Below are 23859 nucleotides of genomic sequence, written 5' to 3'. Positions count from 1 at the left end.
TATACATTTTTCCCCTTATTAAATTCAGTGTCTTCTAAAATAAATATAAATATATAATAAATATAAAAATACAGGGTCTTGTAAATGGTTTAGGGAACAATTTAAGAGTAAAACCCATTGATACTATAAAATATCTGAGCTACTTTAAGCTACTTACATTCTCAAGTATAGATTTGAAGGTGTGTCCGGGTGGAGACAGCTGAACATCCTCCTCTTCTCTTCTGACTTTCCCTCCCCAAACGTATGCGCCAGTGAGTGACTTTGATGGGTAGACTCTCTTGGGTTTTTTTTTTTTCTTTCATCTTTTGGTGCTGGGTGTGGGTTCTTTGGAAACTGTTTGAGACTTGCATTGGTAGTGAGCATCTGAGACTGTAATTTGGTATTTAGCACACATGCAGTATAGAATTTCCACTTAAGTTGTTAGCTAACAACTCTGCAGAGCACTGGTGCCTAACCTCTTTTGGTTCACAGACACCTTTGAAAATGTGGTAGAGATCTGTGGATTCTTTTTCCCATAAAGATGTACTTACGCACACGAATACTTTTGCATAAGACCAAGGAGGAATTAATGAGGCTCAGAAGCAAACTGGGAACTGTTCCAGCTGGAGAGGACTGGATGTAAGGAGGCACACTGATGCCCGAAACAGAACCAGCTGTTTAGGTAACTGCAAATTGTGTGTGTGAAGGTTGCAGTAAGGAATGAGGCTGGAGGCAGGGACCACATCATGAACGACAGGAATCTGACATCCAATATGATGTGGGTGTTTATGAGTGTGTGACTTTCTTCTGGAGGTATGTTCGATTTATGTCCCATTAGTGGCTTGCTCACAGGATTAGCTTGAAAATTATTAATATGATTCAGCTAATTATTTTTGGCAAATTGATATCCTTTATCAACTCTGATTTAATTATGTGTATTTTCCTTTATGTGCTTGAAGAGAGCTGTTTCGACTCCCTCTTACAATCCAGGGAACCTCCTCGTTTTCCTCCAGATATCCCTGCAATCCTTCAGGATTCTGCCCTCTGCTACAGCCCAAAGTGACCTGCTAACAGAGGTGGAGTCCTGAGCTTGTCCCCATTTCTGAAGCATGTTTTGGGGGGAAATCCTGTTATCCTTAATTCTTACTCTTAGGAGTTTTAACAGGCTTTATTGTTGTTGTCGTTAGCTTAGAGTATCTTGCCCAGGCCCAAATAATGCCAACAAAGACAACAACTTGCAGAGTCGTCTTCAAGATGGCAGTGGGCCAGGCCCAGCCTGTTTTAAGAAGTCCCCTCACTGTTCACAAGACCACACAGACTGAAGGAAGAAGGCCATTTCATGTAAATGAATTCAGTGATGTGGTTAAGCACAACAAAGTTCTTTATAAAATGAAAATTAAAATTTTTCAGACCTGTCTTAATGCTTAATGCTTACTTATAAAGACTAAATGACTAATTGGAGTAGCCATTTGTTAGATTACTCATTCTAACCTTTGAGTTCATTATCCTTTAAGTAGCAAAACATATGTTAAATAGTCTATAATAAATTGAAATATTAAAAATGATATGCCTGCTCATTAAAAATACTGTCTTTTCCCACTTTTATAAGTACGGTATTTAACACAGTAATTAAGTATCATTTTAGTCTCCTGTACCTGGGTTGCAAGCTATTAAAGTTATAGGCCATTTATGTGTTAATAATGGCTGCTGCTGCTTTTTATGTTATTTTCCTGGGTGCTCTAAAGATTATTTTTATTACTAAACCAATATTTCAGTGACAGAGCGATATAGTAAATCCTTTGTAAAATTTGGCTTTCAACCTGCTCAAGTCATGAATGATTAAAAAATTTTTTTTCATGAAAACTCATAAGTCAGACATTCAAACATAACACATGTTTTAAATCCCTTTGCAGGACTAAAAAAAGTCCTGCAAATAAATTATTTGCAAATAATTTATTGCCAAATTGGCTTATGCAGGATTTTTTAAAAAAATATTCTGAGGTATCATTTTCTCTCTTCATGTGGTTGAATACGTCAAATGGGTCATTAGTCTTTTTTAATTACATATTCATTTGACAGTCTTTCACAATTTGTTTTTATGTTTATTTACTCAGTTTGATTTGTGTAGTTGTTTGCTGACACCCAAATTATGTCATTACATGTCTTCCTTTTTTTTCTATACCAATTCTATAAATGTAATTTCTCAGTAAATGAGACCATATTAGGGATTTATTGAAAAATTATGAGTAGGATAATTTGGGATATTACTTGGCTTACAATTTTGGATTGGGGTTAGTGGTTTTATATAGATTTTGTTTTCCTAGAAATTTGTAATCCCAGGTTTTTGTCAACACACCCATTTAAAACAGTTAAGTGCTTGCCATTTAAAGAATTCTAAAGTTAATTTTTCTGTAAATTAAATGTGAGTCTTGACAGTGATTCCCAATCATGGCGGTATGTCAGAATCACCTGGAGAGTGTTAAAAGCAATACCAGGGCCTTGATACTCTGAGGCTGTGATTGACTTGGGCTGGAATGGGCCCTGACAATGATGGGCTGGCTACACATGCCCCTCAGGTGATTCTGATGTGCAACCCAGCGTTGGAACTGTTGAGTGTTGGAAGGCCTGAAGTCCAGGAAGACCTGGAGATCTTCTTACTCAGCGTTTTTCAACCTTGGCTGCACATTGGAATCGTGCGGGAAGCTTAAACAGCTCTGATATTTGGGCCCTACCCCCAGAAGTTTTAGTTGTTCTAGGATATTGCCTGAGCATGGGGATTTTATAGAATAGTCAGGTGATTGTAGCACAAAGGCAAAATTGAGAACCACTGGTCACCAATTTTTTTTTTTTTAAGATGAGGAATCTGAGACCCAGACCAAATACCTCTATTCTCCACAACACTTTAATAGACTCGTCCTTCTGTAGTCTTTATTTAGCATCTTCATGAACTTAAGGGTGTATTTAGGAAATATTTGTTGAATGAACAAAGTAGACTGTAAACTTCTAGGGCAGGTGTGTTGCAAAATGTGCAGAATTAGCGGCAGCAACAGCTTCTGGGAAACTGGTTGGTAAAGCAAATTCTCAGTCTACCCCAGAGTTACTGAATTTGTCCTAAGGTAAGGATTAACATACCTTTTGTATTCTCTGAAGGACCTAAAATAAGAGAATAAGATACTAACATTTATAAAGTGATCATAGATGCTAAGTAGTTAGTACTTTACAAATATTAGGACCATATTTAGCACTTAGTATGTATATCAGTTTGGTTTTGCTGCACAGTGAACCTAGTGGCTTAAGAGAACAATTATTTATTATTCCTCTTGATTCTTTGGGTTGGCTGAGTGGTTGCTTTGGTCTGGGCTGCTCAGCTATGGCTGGACTGCCTAGGATGGTATCCCTTTGTGTGTGTCTGAGGCTTCATGTGGGTGTCTGGAGCTTCTCTTCATGTGTTTCATCCTTAAAGAGGATAGCCAGGGCATGCTCATAAGATTGCATAATGGTTCTCAGCAGCAGGAGAAGGGAGCCACGGCGGCGCAAGGGCTGAATAAGCCTCTGCTTCTGCATAAGCCTCTGCTTCTGCCGCACTTAATAATGGCTCATTGGTAAAGCAAGTCACATGATTAAGCCTTGCTTAAAGCAGTGGAGCATGAGTTTCCACCTCTTGATGGAGGGAGCAGTTACATTGCAAAGGCATGTGCATACAGGTATGGAAGGAATTTGTAGCTGCTATGTAATTTATTCAGTAAGTATTTGTTGATGGATTACAACTTGTTTATTCTTCATAGAATATTAATGGCCTAAAGGTACAAGATAGATATCCTCTGAAAACAAAAGGGACATTTTAAGAGAAGTAACTTTGTGATGGTTTGTTCACATCTTGCTCTTTTTTTCATGAAGAATTGTTACTGCTTCTGCAGGAAAAAAGTTTTCTGGGGACATCATTTTTTTTTTTTTTTTTTTTTTTTTTTTGTTTAATTGTGCATCTGTAACAGAAATGGGTGCAATAGATGACAGGTTCGAATTTTGAGATATTTCAGTAGAGCATCCTTTTTTTTTCCTTTTAAAAATATGATTATGTGGATGTTTGTTTTGGAGTTTTGTTGCAGGTCATGGAGTAGGTTTATCAGTTACAACAATAGCCTTAAGACTGTAAACACCTGGGGGCGCCTGGCTGGTTCAGTCAGTAGAACACGAAACTCTTTCTTGATCTCAGGGTCCTGAGTTCAAACACCATGCTGGGCATGGAGCCTACTTTAAAAAACAAACAAGCAAACAAACAAAAGACTATACAAACCTGACTAGTTGGGTATGTGTATGTGTTGGGTATGTGTATATGTGTGTGGGGGAGGGGTAATTGGTATAGACACTAATTCAAGGTACACAGTAAAATCCTAATTCCTAGGAGAACATTCCTTCACCCTGTGTTCACATCATACCTCAAAATATGTTTTATTCTTGTCTGGATTAAAGGGTGAATAAATACAGAAAATATGGAAATATATAAGTGTAAAGAACAAAATAAAAATCACATGTATATAATCTTACCACTCAGCGATAACATCGCACAAATGTTATTTCAGAATCAAATGCTGAAATGCTCTTGTTTCTCTGCTTATTATACAAATATGTTAATTGTAGATAGGACTAGTCTGTCTTACGAGGTACTAAAGCTTCTGAATGCAACTACTGCCTTATTTAACAAATGTGTACCAATTATACCTATTATATGTAGTTAATAAAAAGAAAAGGACTGTCTAATTGTAGCTTTTCTCTGCTTACCCTGTTTTTTAGAACAGCTACATTAAAATTCTTGTTTGTTTTCCCCTACCCTTTATTTTGTTTCTTTGTTTATTTTATTAATTCCTTATTGGTGTTTTCCCTCTTTGTTTTTCCTTCATTTTTTTCTTTCATTAAACGTTGTTTTGAGAGAGAGAGAGAGAGAGCATGTGCACACGAGAGAGAGTGTGAAAGAGTGTAGGGGGGTTTGAGCAGTGAGAGAGGGAGAGAGAGACTCCCAAGCAGGCTCCGTGCTGTGAGTGCAGAGCCCAATGCCGGTCCCAAACCCACGAATCGTGAGATCGTGACCTGAGCCCAAAACAAGAGCCAGACATTCAGTCAACTGAGCCACCCAGGTGCCCCTCCTTTATTTTCTCAATTGCAGGGACCTTTTGCTTTCTTTGTTCTTTCGTATTAATTATCACCTGTTCTTTTCTTCCACTGCTATTCTGTTCTTCTGCATTTCCATCTTTATTATTCTGGTCATTTTTATACACTTTATTTTTCAGTCTAGACATGTTATTAGATTTTGAGAGATTAGCAACAAATTATCACCCTGGGGATCTCTTTTCATTTTTCACTATTTCTTTTTAGAAGTATTAATGTTTCTTTTAAAAGGAATTGGGTCCTTCCTTGCTGCTTCATCCTCCCACTGTGTGGTACTCTTCTGAGGAGTCCAACTTAATCAAGCTTTTGCTTTCTCTGTGATGCCCTTCCATCCCCAAACACAACAAAACCATAAATGCCTCCCCAAATTCCTGACCTCCTCACATACATTCATTCACTAACAGATTTTGACATCTAAGCTGCCACTTTTCATTTGAAACCTTGTACGTTTGCTTAAACTCATGTCACTCAAAATAAGCAAAGGGGAACAAAGGGTAGTTCTTGGGTTTTAAAAGAGGAAGTTTTCTTCCCCACCCCTAATCTGAATCTCTGACATCTGGTTCTGACTACAGATGGGGGGAAAAAAAAGACTTAAATCCCCATTCAGCCTGCTCTTACCCTCAAACAGTTTGATTTCAGATAACATTTCTATTTTTATTGTGGTCTGAAGGGTCAGATGTTTTGGTTAATGACTTGTAACAGGAGATCTAAAGGTGGTGCCCGATGCCTTATATTTCTCTGAGTCGTTGTAATGCAGCATGCCAGCATTTCAAACTTCTGGAGAGGGCTAAATTGAATCATCCTTTTAATGAAACTCTGAAAGAAAGAAGTTACCATTGAGCCCCGTGTGTTTTTGTCTTGTTTTAGAAACAATAAAAACCAGATCTGTTTAATTCATCTACACATTAAAAAAATCTACTAGTTTTAGAAACAAAAACCAGACTTTTAATTCATCTACTATAATATAATTTGTTTTTATATTTTAACTTTTGAACAGGTAATGAATTCACATAGGCAGAATTCACATGGTGGTATGGGATATCTGTGTATTTTTAAAACTACACATTAAAAAAAATTAACTAGTGCTTTGCATCTCTTTGTTCAATATAACAAGTTTAAAGTAGCATTTTTAACTAAGATACATGTTTCATAATTTCCCAAGAGTATTCTATGTGTACTTTGTCTCTTACAATATCTGCGTTTTTAATAATGGGTGTTCCCTTAGAAGGTGGTTGGGACTTGCTCCTCACCCGGCACCTGACACCTGCTCAGTAATTAGCCTGTGCCTTACTTTTACCATTGTGGTGGATACAACCAGGGAAAACCGCCTTGCTCAAGATGGAATAGGTTAATGAAAAAGACAGAGCTTCCTTTTCTCAAATTATTCTTTCTGCTTCAATGTACAGAATTAAAAGATACCTGAGAGAGAGGGATTCATACCCAAGAAAATCAAGCTGTCCTGAAATCTGAATTAACAAATTACAAACTTAAAGTGGGCCTAATTTTACCTATGTTGTTTTTCATGTTTATCTTAGAAACTCAGAAGTATTTTGTTTTTTGGGAAACTGAATTTTTATTGAAATTTTGAGTTTATTATGTGAAGTTAGTGGTTGTATTTTTCAAGAGAAGGAATATTAATTAAAAAAAAAGTGTGGTATCCACAGTTGCAGGTTGAAAAGATGATGAGCCAGCTTTTTCCTGATATTAGCCTCAATTCATGGACTTTGGCAGTTTCACATTTTGCTTTAGGGATGCTAAAAGATAACCTGAGGCATATCAAAAATCTTAAAAGTTTGAGCAAAAATCAATTAAAATCTGGCAGAATACAATCTGGCAGAAAGAAGGGAGCTCCAAGGAGCTTTAGAAAAGGCAGGATTTGGGGGCAGCTCTCTGGCTTAGTCGGTGGTGCATGTGACTCTTGATCTCAGGGTCATGGGTTCAAGCCCCAGGTTGGGTGTGGAGCTTACTTAAAGATTTTTTAAAAATTAAAAAATAAAAGGAAATATTTTTATAGGTAGAAGGGAGTGGGGATGAGGAAGTTATATGAGGCAAAAAAGCAGATTGGTTATTCCAGGGTTATTTTACTTTAGGGGATGGTTAGGGGTCTGTTAGAGTTCGTAACTAGTACCAGTGAGCTGATTCTTGATTAACTGGTTTAAGATTCCATTTCTGGGAGAGCCAAAACTGTAATTAAGACTCAGTTTGGTGACATGGGATTTAGCATTTGGAGCTCCATTTGGAGCTGCTTGTCTTATTTTAATGGGGTGAGCTTGGACTGAAAAGTAGCCAGTGGGGAGGTCAGTCTCTTGAGGTCATAAGCTTGTGTTTTAAGCAGTGAATGTGAAGAAAAGAGCAGAAATCTTCCTCCTCCTTTACCCAGAGAGTGGGGGGAAATGTGTATGTGTGTGTGGGTGTACGTACATGTGTGTATAGAATATACATATCCACATATTTATGGACATCTATATTAATAGGTAATATATCCATATATGATCTAAATAAATATTGAGAACTGAAGTCACATAGTATACACTTTTGAATCTCTTTTGCTCAACATTATGATTGCGAGCGTCATTGCTGCCTGTTGTAGTTCGTTCATTTTCATTACTGTTTGGTATTTTGTTTGGGGAATATTTCACTATCCATTCTGCTATTCACGGACATTTGAGTAGTTTCGGTTTGAATAATGTTGCTGTGAAAGATTCGAGAACATGTCTTTTGGTGCAGATATGCATGCCTTTCTGATGGCTATATATCCCTAAGAGTGGAATTGCTGGGTCATAGAGTTTGCATGTATTCCAATTTATTAGAATATATGTATACGTTTTTGACATTTCAGTATATTTATTTGGTATCTGTTGCTAACTTTCTTGGTCATTTAAAAGTGAGTTATGGGTTGATTAATTGGCCAGCCCACAAAAAAGTATTGCCCATTTATATTCAGGACTAAATGTATTTGTGGTTTCAGTATAATTAAGGGTTTAAAGACTCATTTCTTAGCCCCTGATTGGCCTGTAATATTGGGCCTGCCTCAACCCTTTTGGGTTTTTGGTTCCACTTCTATAAATGAGAATATAGGAATAATTATATGATTTATAATATGATTTCATCTCTACATTTCTGTGTAGTTATTTTGAAATGTCCACGAAAATGTGACAGAAGTGTGTTTTTGTGATCTGCTAACTCAAGGAACAAAACTACGTAGTAGTGAGTAAGTAGTAAGTAAATAAGTAAGTAAGTAAGTAAATAGTAAGGGATATGCAGGGATATATTTGGGCTTTTCAGTTAACAGGCGTGACTTTTAATAGGCTAATTCGTATAGGACCCATGTTAAAATGATTTTTTCCTTACATGGTAACAGTTTTCAGGAAGTTTAACAGAATGTTTGAAATTACAGTACTAAGTTTTACAATCCAAATAATTTGATAACCTAGAATTTCATGTCCAAAGAAATCTTTGAATTGTGTGTTAAACTTTCAGTTGAGCTAAATGAATCAAATGGGGATCATTGTGTATGGTCTTATTTTTAGTGTTGGCTGGGTATATTTCAATAATTCATTCTTTTTTCCTATGGCATTTTCCCATGTATAATCGGTATTTGTGAGTCAGTTTCAGAGTTGGAGAAAAATGAGCAAATATTTAATAGATGAATAATAATTTGTTATCTGCAGGCCAGATATAGTTCATTTTTGTGAGAACTTGTCACTTTTTGTTTCATTTCTTTTCAAAGCCTGTAGTGTGTCCCTAGCTCAGTTCTTCGCTGTGATTAGGGACATGTGGAGGATTTGCAGCATGAAACTTTTAGAGTCTGTAGGAGTCTCTGAATTCCTCCTCACAAAGGTTCCTCAGACCCATCCCTGGCCTGGAACTGGAGGTCATGGCAGGCATTTTAGTGAATCTTTCATGGAGTTCAATTTATTTCATTTTAAGGAATACATTTTTTTTTCCTGAAATTATGTCCGTCTTATTTTTTTTTTTGGTGGTGTGAAAATATTATTTAATATCAAATACATGACAGGTTTTGTGCTAATGTCCTTTAGTGAAATAAGTAGAAATCCTATGTTAGTTTCCCCTATTTTTGTTATTGTTAAACATTTCAAGGTCTTTTAAATAAAAACATCCGGAAAACAGTTGGTCATAGAACATCTTCCCCCATCGGCCCTTTTATATTGAAAAGGTTAGCTTCTCTGCATCATAATTTTTCTGAGCGCCTTGGTTAATTTTACCCTTGATTTATTACTCCAAGCTGGCCTCTCAGAGAGCACTGGGCATGCTATATGCTCAGTGCCAAGAGAGTCTGTTTCTGCCTTTTACTTTCCTTCTCTCAGGTGCCAGAATGGAGTAGCATCACCCTTAGGATAACACAGCTGCTCCTTTCAGACTTGGATGCTCTCTGGCCTTGTTCCAGCCTGTGGTGTTGGGAGCATCACTCCCCCACAGGCAGTGCCAACATCTTTCTCTCTTTGATTAGAGGTTCTCATGATAAAATTAGTTAGCTTGGCTTGATTGACATTTTCCAAGGATATTTATGCTGGTGGATAGGCAGGGAGGCCCTGATTGCTCTTTAATTATTAAGTTACAGGGAGACTTATAGCAGTGGGAAAAATTAGTTCTAGGTGGAGAAAGCACTTCAGTGGCATTTGGAGAAGAAATTTTTAATTTTTCTGCTGGCAGAGAAATTTCTCTACTCTCCCCCCACCCTTTTGTTCTTTTTTTTTTTTTTTAAGTTTATTTATTTGAGAGAGAGAGAGAGCGCGCACATGCCAGCAGGGAGGGGCAAAGAGAGAGAGAGAGAGAGAGAGAGAGACTGAGAATCCCAAGTAGGCTCCATGCTATCATTAGGGCACCTGATGTGATCCCATGAACCCCTGAGATCATGACCTGAGCCAAAATCAAGAGTCAGAAGCTTAATTGACTGAGCTACCCAGTGCCCCCCACCCCTTGGTTCTAAGGGTAGAACCAAACATAGCAAATAATTGCTTTCATTTAGGAATCTCAAAGGTTAATGGTGATAGCTCTGCCTTCAATAATCTCCCTCTAATTTGCTCCTTTTTCAAATTAGGTGAACCACTTAGGCTGAACTAGTGATGTGTGTGGTCATCTTCTATTTCCTGTGGTAGGAGGAAGCAAGCCTTTTCTTTGACCTCTGGCAATATATTAACCACTCAGAAGAATTTAGTTCTCTTAGGATTGAGATGTGGGGGTGAAGTGGGGCGTGGTGATGAGGTTATTATCGGCCTGATGTTGATATTTACGAATGTGCAAAGTACAGACTGTTCCAGGACTGGGCCATCCAGGACTCAGGGTGAGTTCTTCAGGGCTATTGAGCAAGAGTGATGACAAATGAAAACCCATCAGTAGTTGCCCTTGAGTCTGTGCTAAAAGAGAAGCTAAATCATTCCAAAACAATGACTTTCCAGCCCTGTGATGACATTAGCTGACTCCTAGCACATTGGCTGTGTCATGAGAGGGATGGATAGATACGTGATTTGGAAAACAGAGTGGAATCTTTCACAAATCTCTAATTAGGTACTTAGATCTTGAGGCTGCTTTCGATGCAGTTTTACTTAGAGGTAGAACAATGAAAAATAAGAGATCTTTTGAGGTTCCTGCTAAACCAGTATATTACAGATGTTAAGCATGCATATGAATCACCTGGGGGTCTTATTAAAACATAGATTCTGATTTAGCAGTTCTGTGGTGGAGTCTGAAATTTCACATTTCTAACAAGCTGTGAGGTGATGTTTCTTTTCTGTTGCTAGTCCAAGGACTGAAGTTTGAGTGTAATTGTTAGACATTTATTTTTGTTCTTGCCCTAGATCTTAAATGTTGAGCTGAAACCTATGGCCCAGTAAATAACTATTATCACTCATTCTTCTTCATGTTTAGTCTTTCTTTCTTACCACAACTATGGAGATGCTATTCATAGTGAAGAAGATAATTTTATTTTTCCCTGTGGTATATATATTATAGGTGTATCATGGGAAGAACAGTGATAAATAATAGGAACAGGATCCAAATTAAATCCCCAACCAACATACAGAAATTCCTTCTGAGCAGAAACCAAATGCCGGGCTACACATTGCTATTTGCAGACATCTCCATGTGGTACCATATTTACATGTGTGTTATACCTAACAGATGTCTGCAAAACAGATTTTTGTGACAGATTTTGACACAGGAAATACATCAGGCTCCATAAAACTTAATGGAAAAATGTATTGCTTAACTGCAGTCCATTTTTAAAGAACAGATTACAGTGTATTCAGTGGAACCATTTGGGTCTTATTCTTGAGAGCTTTGGCAGGCCCCCTATCCAGAGAATTATCTACTAGAATGTCACCTGGTGGCATGGTATTTGATTGGCTATTGATAATATTTGTGTTTGGGGTTGGCCATATTCAGTTCAGTATTCTTATTTTAAATCATGGAAAAGGACACATTTCTTCACTAAATTTTTATCTGGTGAATCATTTCTGGAAGTGAGGGAATCACTGTGGTATTTTGAAATAGAAACACATCTTTTCAGATGTGCTTCGGCAATGTGATCTCTGAGCCTGTTTCAAGTGGAAATACACCAGAGGCTGAGAGCCTGCCAAAGTAGAACATCTGCTTCTAAGACATAGGCTTCTGGTGCATTCCTGTCTGCATTGCTATTATTTTCTTTTGCTTGTTTTGTCAGTTTGTTAAATCTAGCTTATATTCCATCAAGGACACAAGTAAGAAACTCTCAAAATTCAATTATCATGACAGAAATCTTCAACAAAAGCTTTTAAATTTGGATAACGATCAAAGAATCCCTAGTTATTAAATTACACCTTGTGATGCATTCTATTAAATTTTTGTTTTTGTTTTTGTTTTTTCCAAACTCTCCTCACATGCAGCCCTCCCTGATGGAATTATGGTCAGATATATAGATAGACCTCTGCATCCTTAGCAGCCTGGGTAGATGGTGGGCCTGTGCTAGTAAAATGGGCAGGCCCAGATAGGTAGGAAGTTGAATATCTATAGCATGGTCTTGTTACCCTATCAGTCTCTTCCCTGAATACAGATTACTTCTGAGCCTACCATCTGTCACATTGCCAAACTCCTGTACCCCCACAGGCTTGTCTACCAGGCTTGCTGCTTTTATCTGACCTGTTCTTCTGCCTTTCCCGTGCCTTTCTGTCTCCTTTTTAAGAGGCCCAGGGTTGAGTAGTTTCTTCTGTTAGCTTCTGTGTTCCTGACGCACATTGAATGCACCTCAGTTATACAGGTACACCATACTGTAAATGTGTGTTTTTAAATATAATTACCCATTTAGATTATAAACTCCTGGAGGGCAGGGGCATAACTGGTTTTCATCTTACTATCCCCACTGCTTAGTGTTAGTGGCAGGTCATAGTAGTGTCTCGAAAATATTTATTGAGTGAATAATTTTATTTAAAGTCACCGGAATTCCATGTATCTGTATATATCTATGTAGATATAGATCAGAATCTCTATGAATATGAAATTATTCTAAAAAATAGGGAGAGCTTAGGTTTGTACAAACAAGCTAGACTTTCAGAGAAGTAGGGAGCTGCATTCTGAGTAAGATCTTCCAGCAAGTGAAAAGATTAACTGGTGCTGCTTTTAGAGCCTCATCTTTTTGGTTTATTTGTATCTTTTCTTTCTCTCCTAATATTTGATTCCTTAAGAAATACTTGATTAAGCAGAAAATAAAACTTTCATAAGTTAATACACAATCTATCTCACATCATTCTGATGTTTAACTGAAATATTAAAAATGGTTTCTACTTTTTAAAATAATTGGATTTTCTTATTCATGTGGAGTTTTAAATGATAGGTATCTCCAGGAGAGGAATGATGATTGATTCTTGTGCTTAGTGTATAAAGTAAATTTTGCAAGTTTTGGGTATACCAGTACATCTGTTGAATAACAATTCACTAAAAAGCATTTACATGGTAGACAGGTATAGTGATCTGTTAGCAGCCCTCTTAAATGTCTTCACAAGTGACATTATAATGATGATTTAGGTACAGCTGAAAGCTGAAAGAATTATGCTTAAATAAAAAAATCAGTGTGTATACTTCAGTGTTGATAAGTAAGGGGTTATTAATAGTGCTTGACTTTTAAGCAGAGACCCCAGTGAATAGAAGTAGATAAGCCAAAACCCAGGATGATTTCTTATCTAGACATATGTCAAATCTAGTTACGTTAAGTCGTCTTCCGAACACACGGGATTTAAGTGGCAGCTCAATTAAAAGACCTTTCTCTACAGGCTGTAAACATTTCAGGTCTTTGCGTACATTTTACATTCATATAATAATACTAAGGGGATTCTCTACCTTTGAGCATTTACTTGTAGAAATTAAGTCTGTTGTCAGTATAAATCAGTGGATTAACCTAATGGTGTTTTCACAGTTCAGTTCATTGTGTGGTTATATAAATAAATATGTTTGGGAAATTAACTGTAGTAAATTCCTTCCGATCCAAGTTAGAGTAGGCTGCTTTCAGTTAGTCCAGATTTTGTCTAAAAATATCTCTTGATTGGTTGGTTTTAGTATCAGAGAAAATATAGTGCTTGAAAACTTTATAATTTCCAATGTGTAAAAATACTTTGTTAGGTAGAAATACAGCTTTTAAATAACAAGTTTGATGTTTTTTAATCCATGTCATTTATTCATATTGACAGAAGAGTGTCCAGTCCTTTCAACTGCTGCTATTGATGATGATAATGATTATCATAATAAGTTGATAGTACTTAATAATACTAGTAATAATGATTAACATTTATCCAATGCTTGCTATGTGTCAGTTTCCTAAGCCAATTATTTGCTGCCACATATCAAGCCACCACAGAACTTAGTGGATTAATTTAACAACAATTATTGTTTGTTATGATTTGGTAGGTTGACTTCATATGATGTTGGCTTGAGTACTGGCTCAACTGGAAGGTCCAGTGCCCTCATATACCTAGCATGTGTTGCTGCCTTGCAGCTGGGAACACACTGGGTCTTTCTGCATGACTTCTTGGGCATCCTTATAGCATGGCAGCTAAATGCCAAGAACATTTTCTAAGATGCAAAGGCAGAAACTGCAGATCTCTTAAGGCCTAGCTTGGGAATTTATATAGTGTCATTTCTACCACATTCTATTGATCAAGGTGAGGCATAGCCTAGTCCAGGTGCAAGGGGAAGGGAAGTAGAAACCACTCCATGATGGGAGGAGTGGTAAAGAATTTTTGGCTATCTGTAATCCTCCACAAATCCAATGAGATTAGTCCTCATATAATTCATATCTCAAGAGATGAGGAAACCATGGTTTAAAAGGTATAGCTTAGTACTCAAGGTCATTCAGTGGTACTAAATGGTTTAAACTCAGGTCGAGGTTAGTTTGACTCTGGAGCTGCCCCTTTTAACTAATGTAATATACTGCCTTCAGAGTATAGGTAGATTCGATCTATTTGTCTTTCTACTCCAAAACCAAAATCTGAAGGAGTTTTATTGATGTGGTCGTTATTCTGTTTGCAATCATACTGAAATAGTAAAGGGATTTGATTCATATTATTGATCAGCCACCATGTGGTAAACATAATAGTCTCCCTAAATTTGGATATTTCTAAACTCTTGATTGAGATGAAAGTTAAAATTCTTAGACCTGTTGTTATCCTATGCTTACTACACGTATTAGCACATTTCCTTACAAAGAACAAATAAATAAAAGTGACTTTTTAAACCATAAGTTTCCCAGTGGGCATATTCTATTTTAGAAGTCTACATTTTTCATATGGTTTCAATATTCTAGAGTTTACTATTCATTAACATGAAACACAGAGCTTTTACATTGTCTTTTTTGTTGTTACTTCTGCTGCTTTGCGGTTTTCTTTCTGTTGAGAGCCAGTGTTCAAGGATTTCTTTGTTGAAAAAAGATAAATGTCAGAGACGCCTATTATGGTAAAGAACAATAAAAATTACAGCTTCCAAATATACTAATGATTTTTTGTATTTACTGTAACTTCAATTCTATGTTCGGTTTTTGTATCCTGACTTAAGGATTTCTGCAGTCCCAGATGGAGGCATATTAAAGGAAGTTTGTAAATTGGAGAGATTATATAGCACCTTATACTTCATATTGGTTGCAGGCTATAAAATGGATTCACAATTTTTATCTAAATCATATGGGCTTTTTTGTGCCCGGTCTATCTAGTCACCTCCTACCGGCTGGAATAAAAGTGATGATAGATTTATAGAATGTTATGGGACCTCAGAAATGATGTACCACAATCACCTCATTTTATAGTGGGGAAAAATCTGAATAAGAAGTTTTCAGCTGTTTTTTCATATCATGGAGCAATGAGACAGACAGAGCTGCGTCTAGAACCCTACACTACCAGTGTCCTGTTTTCCTCCACTATATTATAGTATTTCCTTCATGAGGCTTGTTATTGGAAATGTAGAAACCACTTGTCTAGAAGATCCCATCACCTCCACTCAGCTACAGAATAAGTTAAATCCAGTTGAACTTTCACCAGTTTAAGAAAATCTTAGACCTTAAAAAAAATTTTTTTAATGTATCTCTCGTTTCTGTGTTCAGAAAGTTTAAAAAGTGTACAGTGGTCCAGGGAAATCATACTGCTAACAGACGTGTGACAGCCATGTCTTCGTATGATTGCTTTACCTTTTTGTTTTTCATTTTGAAAGAAAAAAAAATTTCTCACTATATTCATTGCTTTAAAAACCTTAGCATTTCTCTGTGAGGCTCTAAATTAACTCCCTTCTCTTGACTCATTGCCATGTATACATATCATATATTTGGTAAGCTGAAGAAAAAAATGTGGGTAATTGAATCTTTTGGTCATATGTAACTAGAAATTACTTTCACGCTGTTTCATGACAAAGAATATATGTGACGTACTAACTTGTCTGTATAACTATCAAACTGTACTCCTGAGAAGTAACTCCACTTGAATTGTGTTTTTTAAGCAGACTATTTTAAAGGTAGGAGATAAAATCACCAACTACATTTAAAGATAATGAGACTGAAACAGATTGAGATGACTCCTTATTCTGTTTAGCAGTATTCGATTATTTGACCTTTGTAGTCCCTGCTTAATGCTCTAAAAATGTGAAATTGTAATTGAGTTCTTCTGTTAGAGAGGGATTTGGGAAAGTACTAGTGTGCCATTGGTGGCTGTACTGTGGTCAAAAGGCTAATGCATTTTAGAAAATTGGGAATCAATGGTCAAGAGGTTTGGGGTGACTGTACCGGAGATGCTGCTTGACTTGACTTGAAAGCCAAAGCAGCCTAGATGCCAGTGGGGCCTGTCACAGGATGGGGACATTGCAGTGGGTGTGGAATTCTACTCACTGTCTGATACATACATCACAGATTTGCTCGAGAAGATCAGTATAATGACTCTCCGAAGACATTTTTGTTTCTTGTTGAAAATTGGAAAATTTAAAGACAAAATTATAAAGAAACCATTTGTAAATTACCCAGAGATTACTACTGTTTGTATCTTTTTGTGTATATCCTATAGTTTTTTTCTATTTATCTATAATGTGATATTCAGCTTTTTAATAGAACTAAGACTATACTGGGCATACTATTTATTATCCTTTTTCCCCTTCTCTCTTTTATGTCATACACATGCACATACACATTCAGTGTGTTATAATGTGGTATCCACATGAGATTATACCAAAAATAAATGAGAATTGCTTGGAAAAACCGTGTTTGTATTTCCCCCAACCATTTGAATAAAGATAATTCTAACCCAAGGAGAAGAGATGTAAAAAATATCTTGTGATTTTAGTTTTCTTCTGCTGGTCACGCACAACATGAGCACTAGAACTTTATTCTCGTTTATCTTTTACTTGCTCCAAGAGAGCAGCGTTGAAGTGGGGCAGAGGTATCAATTAGGAAAATTTCCAGAGCCAAAGGAGGAAGTAACTGTCAGGAACAAGTAATGTGATGGGAAACTATGTTATGCTTCCTCAGAAAGTACGACAAATGTTCAATTTAATTGAGGTTCTGGAAACTATACATGGGGGATATAGCACTAATTTCCTTTAGCTTGCTGGTGTGATATTTCCATTCACAAGGAAAATTAAAAAAGATAAGGGAGGAAAGATCTTAGGACTTCTAGAACAAATGTTGTTTTTCTAATTTAGAGTCAACCTCCTGATTTTTAATTCTTTATTTTTAAGTCTTTATTTATATTGAGAAAGAGAGACAGCATGTGAGCAGGGGAGGGGCAGAGAAAAAGGAGAGAGAGAAGCCCTAGTAGGCTCCACGCTCCTAGCACAGAGCCCAATGTGGAGCTTGAACCCATGAATCGTGAGATCATGACCAGAGCTGAAATTAACAGTTGGAGGCTTAACTCGACTGAGCCACCCAGGTGCCCCCAGATTTTTAATTCTTAAAGCAGCTTTCAGTAAAATTTCTTTTCATCAAAGTTTGGAAAGTTGATGCCTTACTGTGTGGCATTTCTACTGTTTTTATATACTGCTTCTATTTGTATCTGTTCATTGGCACTGTTTTGGGGTCAGGAAAAACTTTCTTATTTATAGTTCTTAAAATGTCATGAGCCTTAAATATAACACTTATTGAATATCTATTATGCATAAGAAGCTTTTAAAAATATAATAAGACTTTTCATTCTCCAAAAAAAAGAGTTTTGCTCTGATGGAAGTGAAATGCAATGTGTATATACATAATCATGCTGCTCTTCAGAGAGACTATTGGGCTGTGGCAGGTAATGTAAAGTGGTGGACGTGTGATAGATCACACCTGAGAAAGGAATACAGGAAAGATAGCGTGGGAGTACTTTTTTTTTTTTTAATGTTTTTATTTTTATTTTTGAGACAGAGAGAGACAGAACATGAACAGGGGAGGGGCAGAGAGCAGGGAGACAGAGAATCTGAAGCAGGCTCCAGGCTCTGAGCTGTCAGCACAGAGCCCGACACGGGGTTCAAACTCACAGACTGTGAGATCATGACCTAAGCTGAAGTCGGACACCCAACCAACTGAGCCACCCAGGTGCCCCAGCATGCGAGTACTTTGAGATAAAATTGGTACAAGTGGAAGCTCAATAGGCTGAGGCATGGAAGCTTTGTATCAGAGAGAAGGAAAGGATGGGTCACCCCAAGGTGTGGAGCAGAGAAAGCAGGAGACAATTTGAATAGCTGGAGGAGAGCACACAAATGGTGAAAGAAATGGCAAAGGGGGGACACATGGGTGGTTCCATCCATTAAGGGTCCGACTCCTGGTTTCACCTCAGGTCATGCTCTCACAGTTCGTGAGTTCGAGCACCACATCAGGCTCTAAGCTGACAGCGTGGAGCCTGCTTGGGATTCTCTCCCTCCCTCTGTCTCTGCCCCTCCCCCACTCGTGCATGCTCTCTGTCTCAAAATAAATATACTTAAAAACCAAAAAAAGAAATGGAGGAAGGTAGCTTTGTCCCACAGATGGCAGAAATCCCTGAAGGAAATATTTTAGGAAAAAATTTAAACCATATTTTATTAAGTAAAACCAAAACAAAAACCACCTTTGAAGTGTCAAATGTGATGAAAAATAAAAATTGTGGGGTAGGGAGTGTAACAAGTGAAAGATAATTAAGAATTTTCCATTGGAAACAATACTTCTAATTGAGTAATTCAGATTACTACTTCACTGTAATTTTTTTTTGGTAGTTTACAAGGAATTGCAAAGAACAAAAAAATAAATCTAGATTAAAAAAAAAAAGAAAAAGTGTTGCTTCGGAGTTCACTTTGTTGATGAGACTTGTCTTTTATCACATTACGCCGGGTCATCAAAGTATAGTTTGAACTTCTAGTGTTTCTTTTGAAAAAGAACCCAACAAAGAAAACAAAGTTCTGTGTTCTTGTTGCTTCTGTATGAATCTCACAGCGACAATGACTTCACTTAGTTCACAGAACTTTCATTGTATTTTATCTTAAATAAAAAAGGATGTAGGAATGGATTTTTTCTTTTCTCTCTCAAGTGATAGACTGGTCTACATTTTAAGATTTCTTTTACAAAAGGATACTTGTTAAAGACTAGGTTCAATCAAAACACGTCCAATAGTAGAGAGTTTTCTTTATTGAAGTGGATATTGTTAAGCCTTTAAACCAGTTGAAAGTACTAGTGATATCGTACTGAAGTATGTTCTCATCATAAATTTTCCACATAAAACTTGAAATCCTCGAAGAGATGTTGTTAATCCCACTTTGGCATTGCCACAAAGTTAAAAGAACTGACCTTAAAGCAATTATTTTGGAAGCCTTTTTGAATATATTGAGATAAGGTTTGTTGTAGTTATTATCTTTATGTAAACTGTCATAATCATAAGAAATTTCAAAATCCACACAAATGACCCCATTCAACCTTGGAGTTATCTAATTCCTAGGTGAAGTCCCATTCGCCTTACTGTACCTACCCATTGCAGGGCTACGTTCTGGTCAGTTCTGTGTCACTCCAGAAGTTGTAAACTCCTCTGCTTCCCTCACTGATTACCACCTTTGTTCTGGTTCTTTCACAGCATTATTCCCACTGCATTGTCCTGTGCCATTGGAGATGTCTAAGCCCCCTAAATTTATGAAGAGTAGGATTGTGCCATCATCCTTGCATTATCAGTGCCTAAACCAAACCTAGTATATATAGATACTCAAGATTTGTGGAATAAATGACTGAATGGATGAACCCAGTTCTTGTCTATTGCTTGCCGTGGAAGTGTAAAGGGCTACCATTGACAACTGTTGATCTTGATAAAGTGAGAATGATGATTTTTGCCTTAAAGTTGGCCCTCAATTTAATGAACAATAATATATGGGAGAAGAAAGAAAGACTAATGATAGATACTTACACTTTTAAAGAGGTGGTGGGTAGAACTAATAATAACTCTTAATTATTGTTTTAAAATTTTGATGTGTTAGGGTCTTACCTACATGCCTTATTTACTCGTGACAACTCAGTGGGACAAGCATTTTTATTTAAAATTTTGAGGGTGAGGAAACTGATGCAGACTGCTTCAGCGACTTGTTCAAGAGTACACATATAAACCTAGTACTGTCCATTTCAGGGCCACACTCCTTAATATAGAATAGTTGACAGATGAAGCAGAATATCTTTTGAATATCACCTGGGAATTTGTCAAAGGATATTATATTTGAACATAATAGGCATATTTCATGCTTGAGTTAGGCTTAAGTAAGGCATTTGTAAATTGTCCATTTAAAACTGTTTTGGAAAGGAAATCTATTTACTGTGAGAGCAACATCCTTAATTTGAGAGATGGCGTCTTGCTCTTCTTAATAGACCTTTGCAGGCAACACATTCAGGAGTATATGCCACATCGAGATCAAAGGATGCCCGGCGTTCATCTTCCCCAGCCACAAGGTAGGGCTTGGCTTTCCCAGCCATGTTAGTGGTAGGTGATCCATTCTTTAGCAAAGGAAAAAGTCTTTCCTTTGTTATCCAACTTAGTGCAGTTTTGGGACTGACATGGTTTGCTAAATTCCTTTTTAAGCAAGCACTTCAGTTTCTAAGAAGTAACATGGGGAAGCTTGAGAAATTATCCTTTCCCCTGCAACTCTGGTTAGTTTCTGCTCACACTCTTTACTCCTCTCATGACTTGGGGTGGACTCTGAGTGTTTGTTGGTATTTGGACTTGGAAGCTCTGCCTCACACTCCCTTGGAAATATTGGAAACTTTAAAGCATTTGGGCAGGGAATGGGTAAGATCCAGTTTAATTTAAGGCTCTCAGGATCCATCTTAATAATAGTCTGTTCCCACGAGGGAGAAATGAAAGGCAAGGCTTACATCAGCCTAGTCTCTTCACTTTCTTAGGAATCTAAATGTTCCCAAGGTCAAAAACAGTGTGAAATAACTCTATACACCCATCTTGGAGGGCACTACATTAGAAATACAGTGAATGGAAATTGCTCTTTAACTGGACGTGAGTCTCATTTTAAGTGCTACTGTTTATATTCTTTATGTCCTGCCTTTCTTTTCATGTTGAATTTGTTTCACCTTGTAAAGATTAAGAAGAGCATGTTCTACTTTTTAAATGTGAGAATTGAATTAATGGTTTTTAGATAAAAAATGGTCCCCTGTTTTCTTCTACCAAAGGTAGTACATGCCCACAAACTTTAGACCTCACTAATATAAAGTGTCATATGAAGTCTTTCACTAATTCAGCTTTAAAGCTTTTTATTTTTTCCTTGATTTATGACACAGATGTTTCTTGAAAAAAATGCAAGGACTATATACAGTCTGATTAGATCACATTCTTTGTGTCTCTCTCACATTTAGTGGAGGCTACTAATCGAATCCTGATATATTTTTTATGCATTTTTCAAATTTAATTTATCATGTCAAGACGGCTATGTGTTCGGTGTGTTGACCCCGCCGTATTGCGTCATAATAATCTGTTCATGTCTCTTTTTCCCATATGATGTGCTGTGTTTATTAAGGGTAGGATTGTATTATCCCTCATCATCATGTGCCTCCAGTCTCTTAGGATGTTGGCTGTAGCCACTTTAGGCTACTGAGACTTACTTCTAAACAGGGAAACTCCATCATTCCAGAAGTCATGCTAATTCCCTCTGGTTCAACCTCACATTCTGTGCAGTAATGTAATCTGACTTTTGGAGAAATTGATTCATACTGTTTTGAAGAAATACAATATTAGGTGGCTGAATCCAGGAAAAAAAGAGGTACCTTGCTGCATGGGCAATATTGACACTGCTGATGCATCCTTTTTAAAATAATGCAGCTAGCTTTCCTTCTCATCCACCCTTCCTTCCTCTTCCTCAAGTTTCCTCTAATATCAGCATCTTTACTGGTTTACCCAGTATTGCCATCTGGAAGCTACTTTTTGATCACTTGGTATTTCAAGATATTCCTTTTCTGAAACTTATTTCTTAATAAACGAAATTTCACACAAAACCAGTATTAAAAATGGCGTAGCTTGTGCTGATTAATGGGAGATGTAGTAATTAGTCAAAATATCTCTGATGTGAAAGTGTTGCAGAATTCTTTGTAAAATTAAAGTTACGTTTACAAGGTTATTGAGTCTTTGTGGATGAGCTTTTTTACTTTTTTAGATGTTTTGGGGTAGGGGAGTTTTGATGATAGAAATACACTCTTAATTAGTAATAATCAAATCCTTTATTAACCACTCATCATTTTGGTGTTATGATGAGCAGCAATCAGTGGGCCTAGGGAAAATTGGCCAAGTATGGAAATTTTTCATAATAAGGAAAAAACATTTCATCTAGAAAGAAGATGTATTGTTGTTGCCTTTCTTCCTCCTGTGGCTAAATGGTTAGAGATAATTATATTCTTGGATTTTGTTTTCAAAATTGGAAGTTATTTTAAAAAAAGTGAGAAGGGGAATTAAAGCACGTAATGTATAGCAAAATAATATTAAACAACAACAAAGCCCCACCGTTATTGAAAAGACAAAAACCATATGCTGTGATAATAAATTTAAATGACATTGGATAGTACAGTTAGATGTCAGTTCATATCTTGTTGTGAATTACAACTTCTAAAAACTGATCTTTTAAATAATGCATTTCCAAGGTGATCATTTACATGTGTATGGTATGTGCATGTATTTAAAAACTAGATATAAAATAAATACAAATATATATTCTCATCTGTGAAAATTAAGGTAATACAACACTGTTGCATTCACATATTTTTAACAACTTGAATTTAAGTTTCTTTAAAGACTAAAGGCAAAACTATATCTTTTTCCACTGCCTTAGTTTATGCAAAATGTAAAAAAAAATGTGGTGATCCACTTGCAGGAATTAAGAAAGTTGAACTCTTACCTACATTAGATAATTTAAAACTGATTATTTAATTTATATAGGTACTAGTGATTACTACAGCTTCTAGACTATAAATTATAAAGATAAAATGTTAGTAGTTCTGCTTTAAAGTGTAGTTGATCACATAGCTGAGATGGGTAATCACTGGCATTGTGCTTCAGACTTTAGATCTAACAAATAAAAATGAAAAACATTTGGATATGATTAAAGAACAAAGGCATAAGTGGATGGAGAGCAACCAATTCAGACATAAGGAACAGTTGGTTTACCCTAATTATAGCCATATTGATGTTTTCTTTTTTTTTTCCCCTGTATCTATCAATTGGAAGTTTGGTGGAAAATTAACCCTTTTGCCTAATTATATAAGTAAATTTGTTGCAGATTTTCTAACATGACTTTATGTTCTTCCTTCAACTCAAATTTCAAAAGTCAGTTGCAGCTTGTACTGGCCACATTTCTTCCCTTTGATCTAGTTCTATAGTTCCGTTTTCATTTCCTACAACTGAATTTCTTGTATCTACCATACATACTAAATGAGGATGTATTGACATAAATGATAAGATCAAAGTTGACTAAAGAACTTTCACATTTGGATTAGGCTGAATGGTGTGGCAGTGTGGCTGAATCTAAGAAAGAAAATAATGGAATATTATGTATAACCGTAATGACTTTGCAGATTGTTTACTGTTGCTAAGCATTAAAATATGGCCTAAAGTTCTGATTCCTCTTTGTCATAAGTCTTCTCATAGATTATAAACATTATGGAAATTGGGACAGTTTTGGTTTTCCAATAGAGGTGAATTCATTGAGGTATAGAGTACTTTATACTATTGTTTTCCTTTCATTCCTATTTTTCCTGCTTTTTATCATGAGTACCTTCCTTTATTC

General features: G+C 36.5%; 1 protein-coding gene across 4 annotated transcripts in view; it reads left to right on the top strand.

Annotated features, from left to right (window-relative positions):
- CBLB (Cbl proto-oncogene B) overlaps positions 1-23859 on the top strand; it is a 208543-nt gene that overhangs the window by 64583 nt on the left and 120101 nt on the right. The window contains exon 1 of one of the 4 annotated variants that reach the window (XM_049628119.1): positions 21426-23781. The exons of the other annotated variants lie outside the window; for them this stretch is intronic. The gene's annotated coding sequence lies outside the window, so the exon portion shown is untranslated. Of the gene's footprint in view, positions 1-21425; positions 23782-23859 lie in introns of those variants that run through there. 4 annotated transcript variants of the gene reach the window in all.

This window comes from Panthera uncia, chromosome C2, assembly GCF_023721935.1.
Source record: "Panthera uncia isolate 11264 chromosome C2, Puncia_PCG_1.0, whole genome shotgun sequence".
NCBI lineage: Eukaryota > Metazoa > Chordata > Mammalia > Carnivora > Felidae > Panthera > Panthera uncia.
The sequence above is the reverse complement of the archived record's forward strand: the minus strand, read 5'-3'. Positions and strand labels throughout refer to the sequence as shown.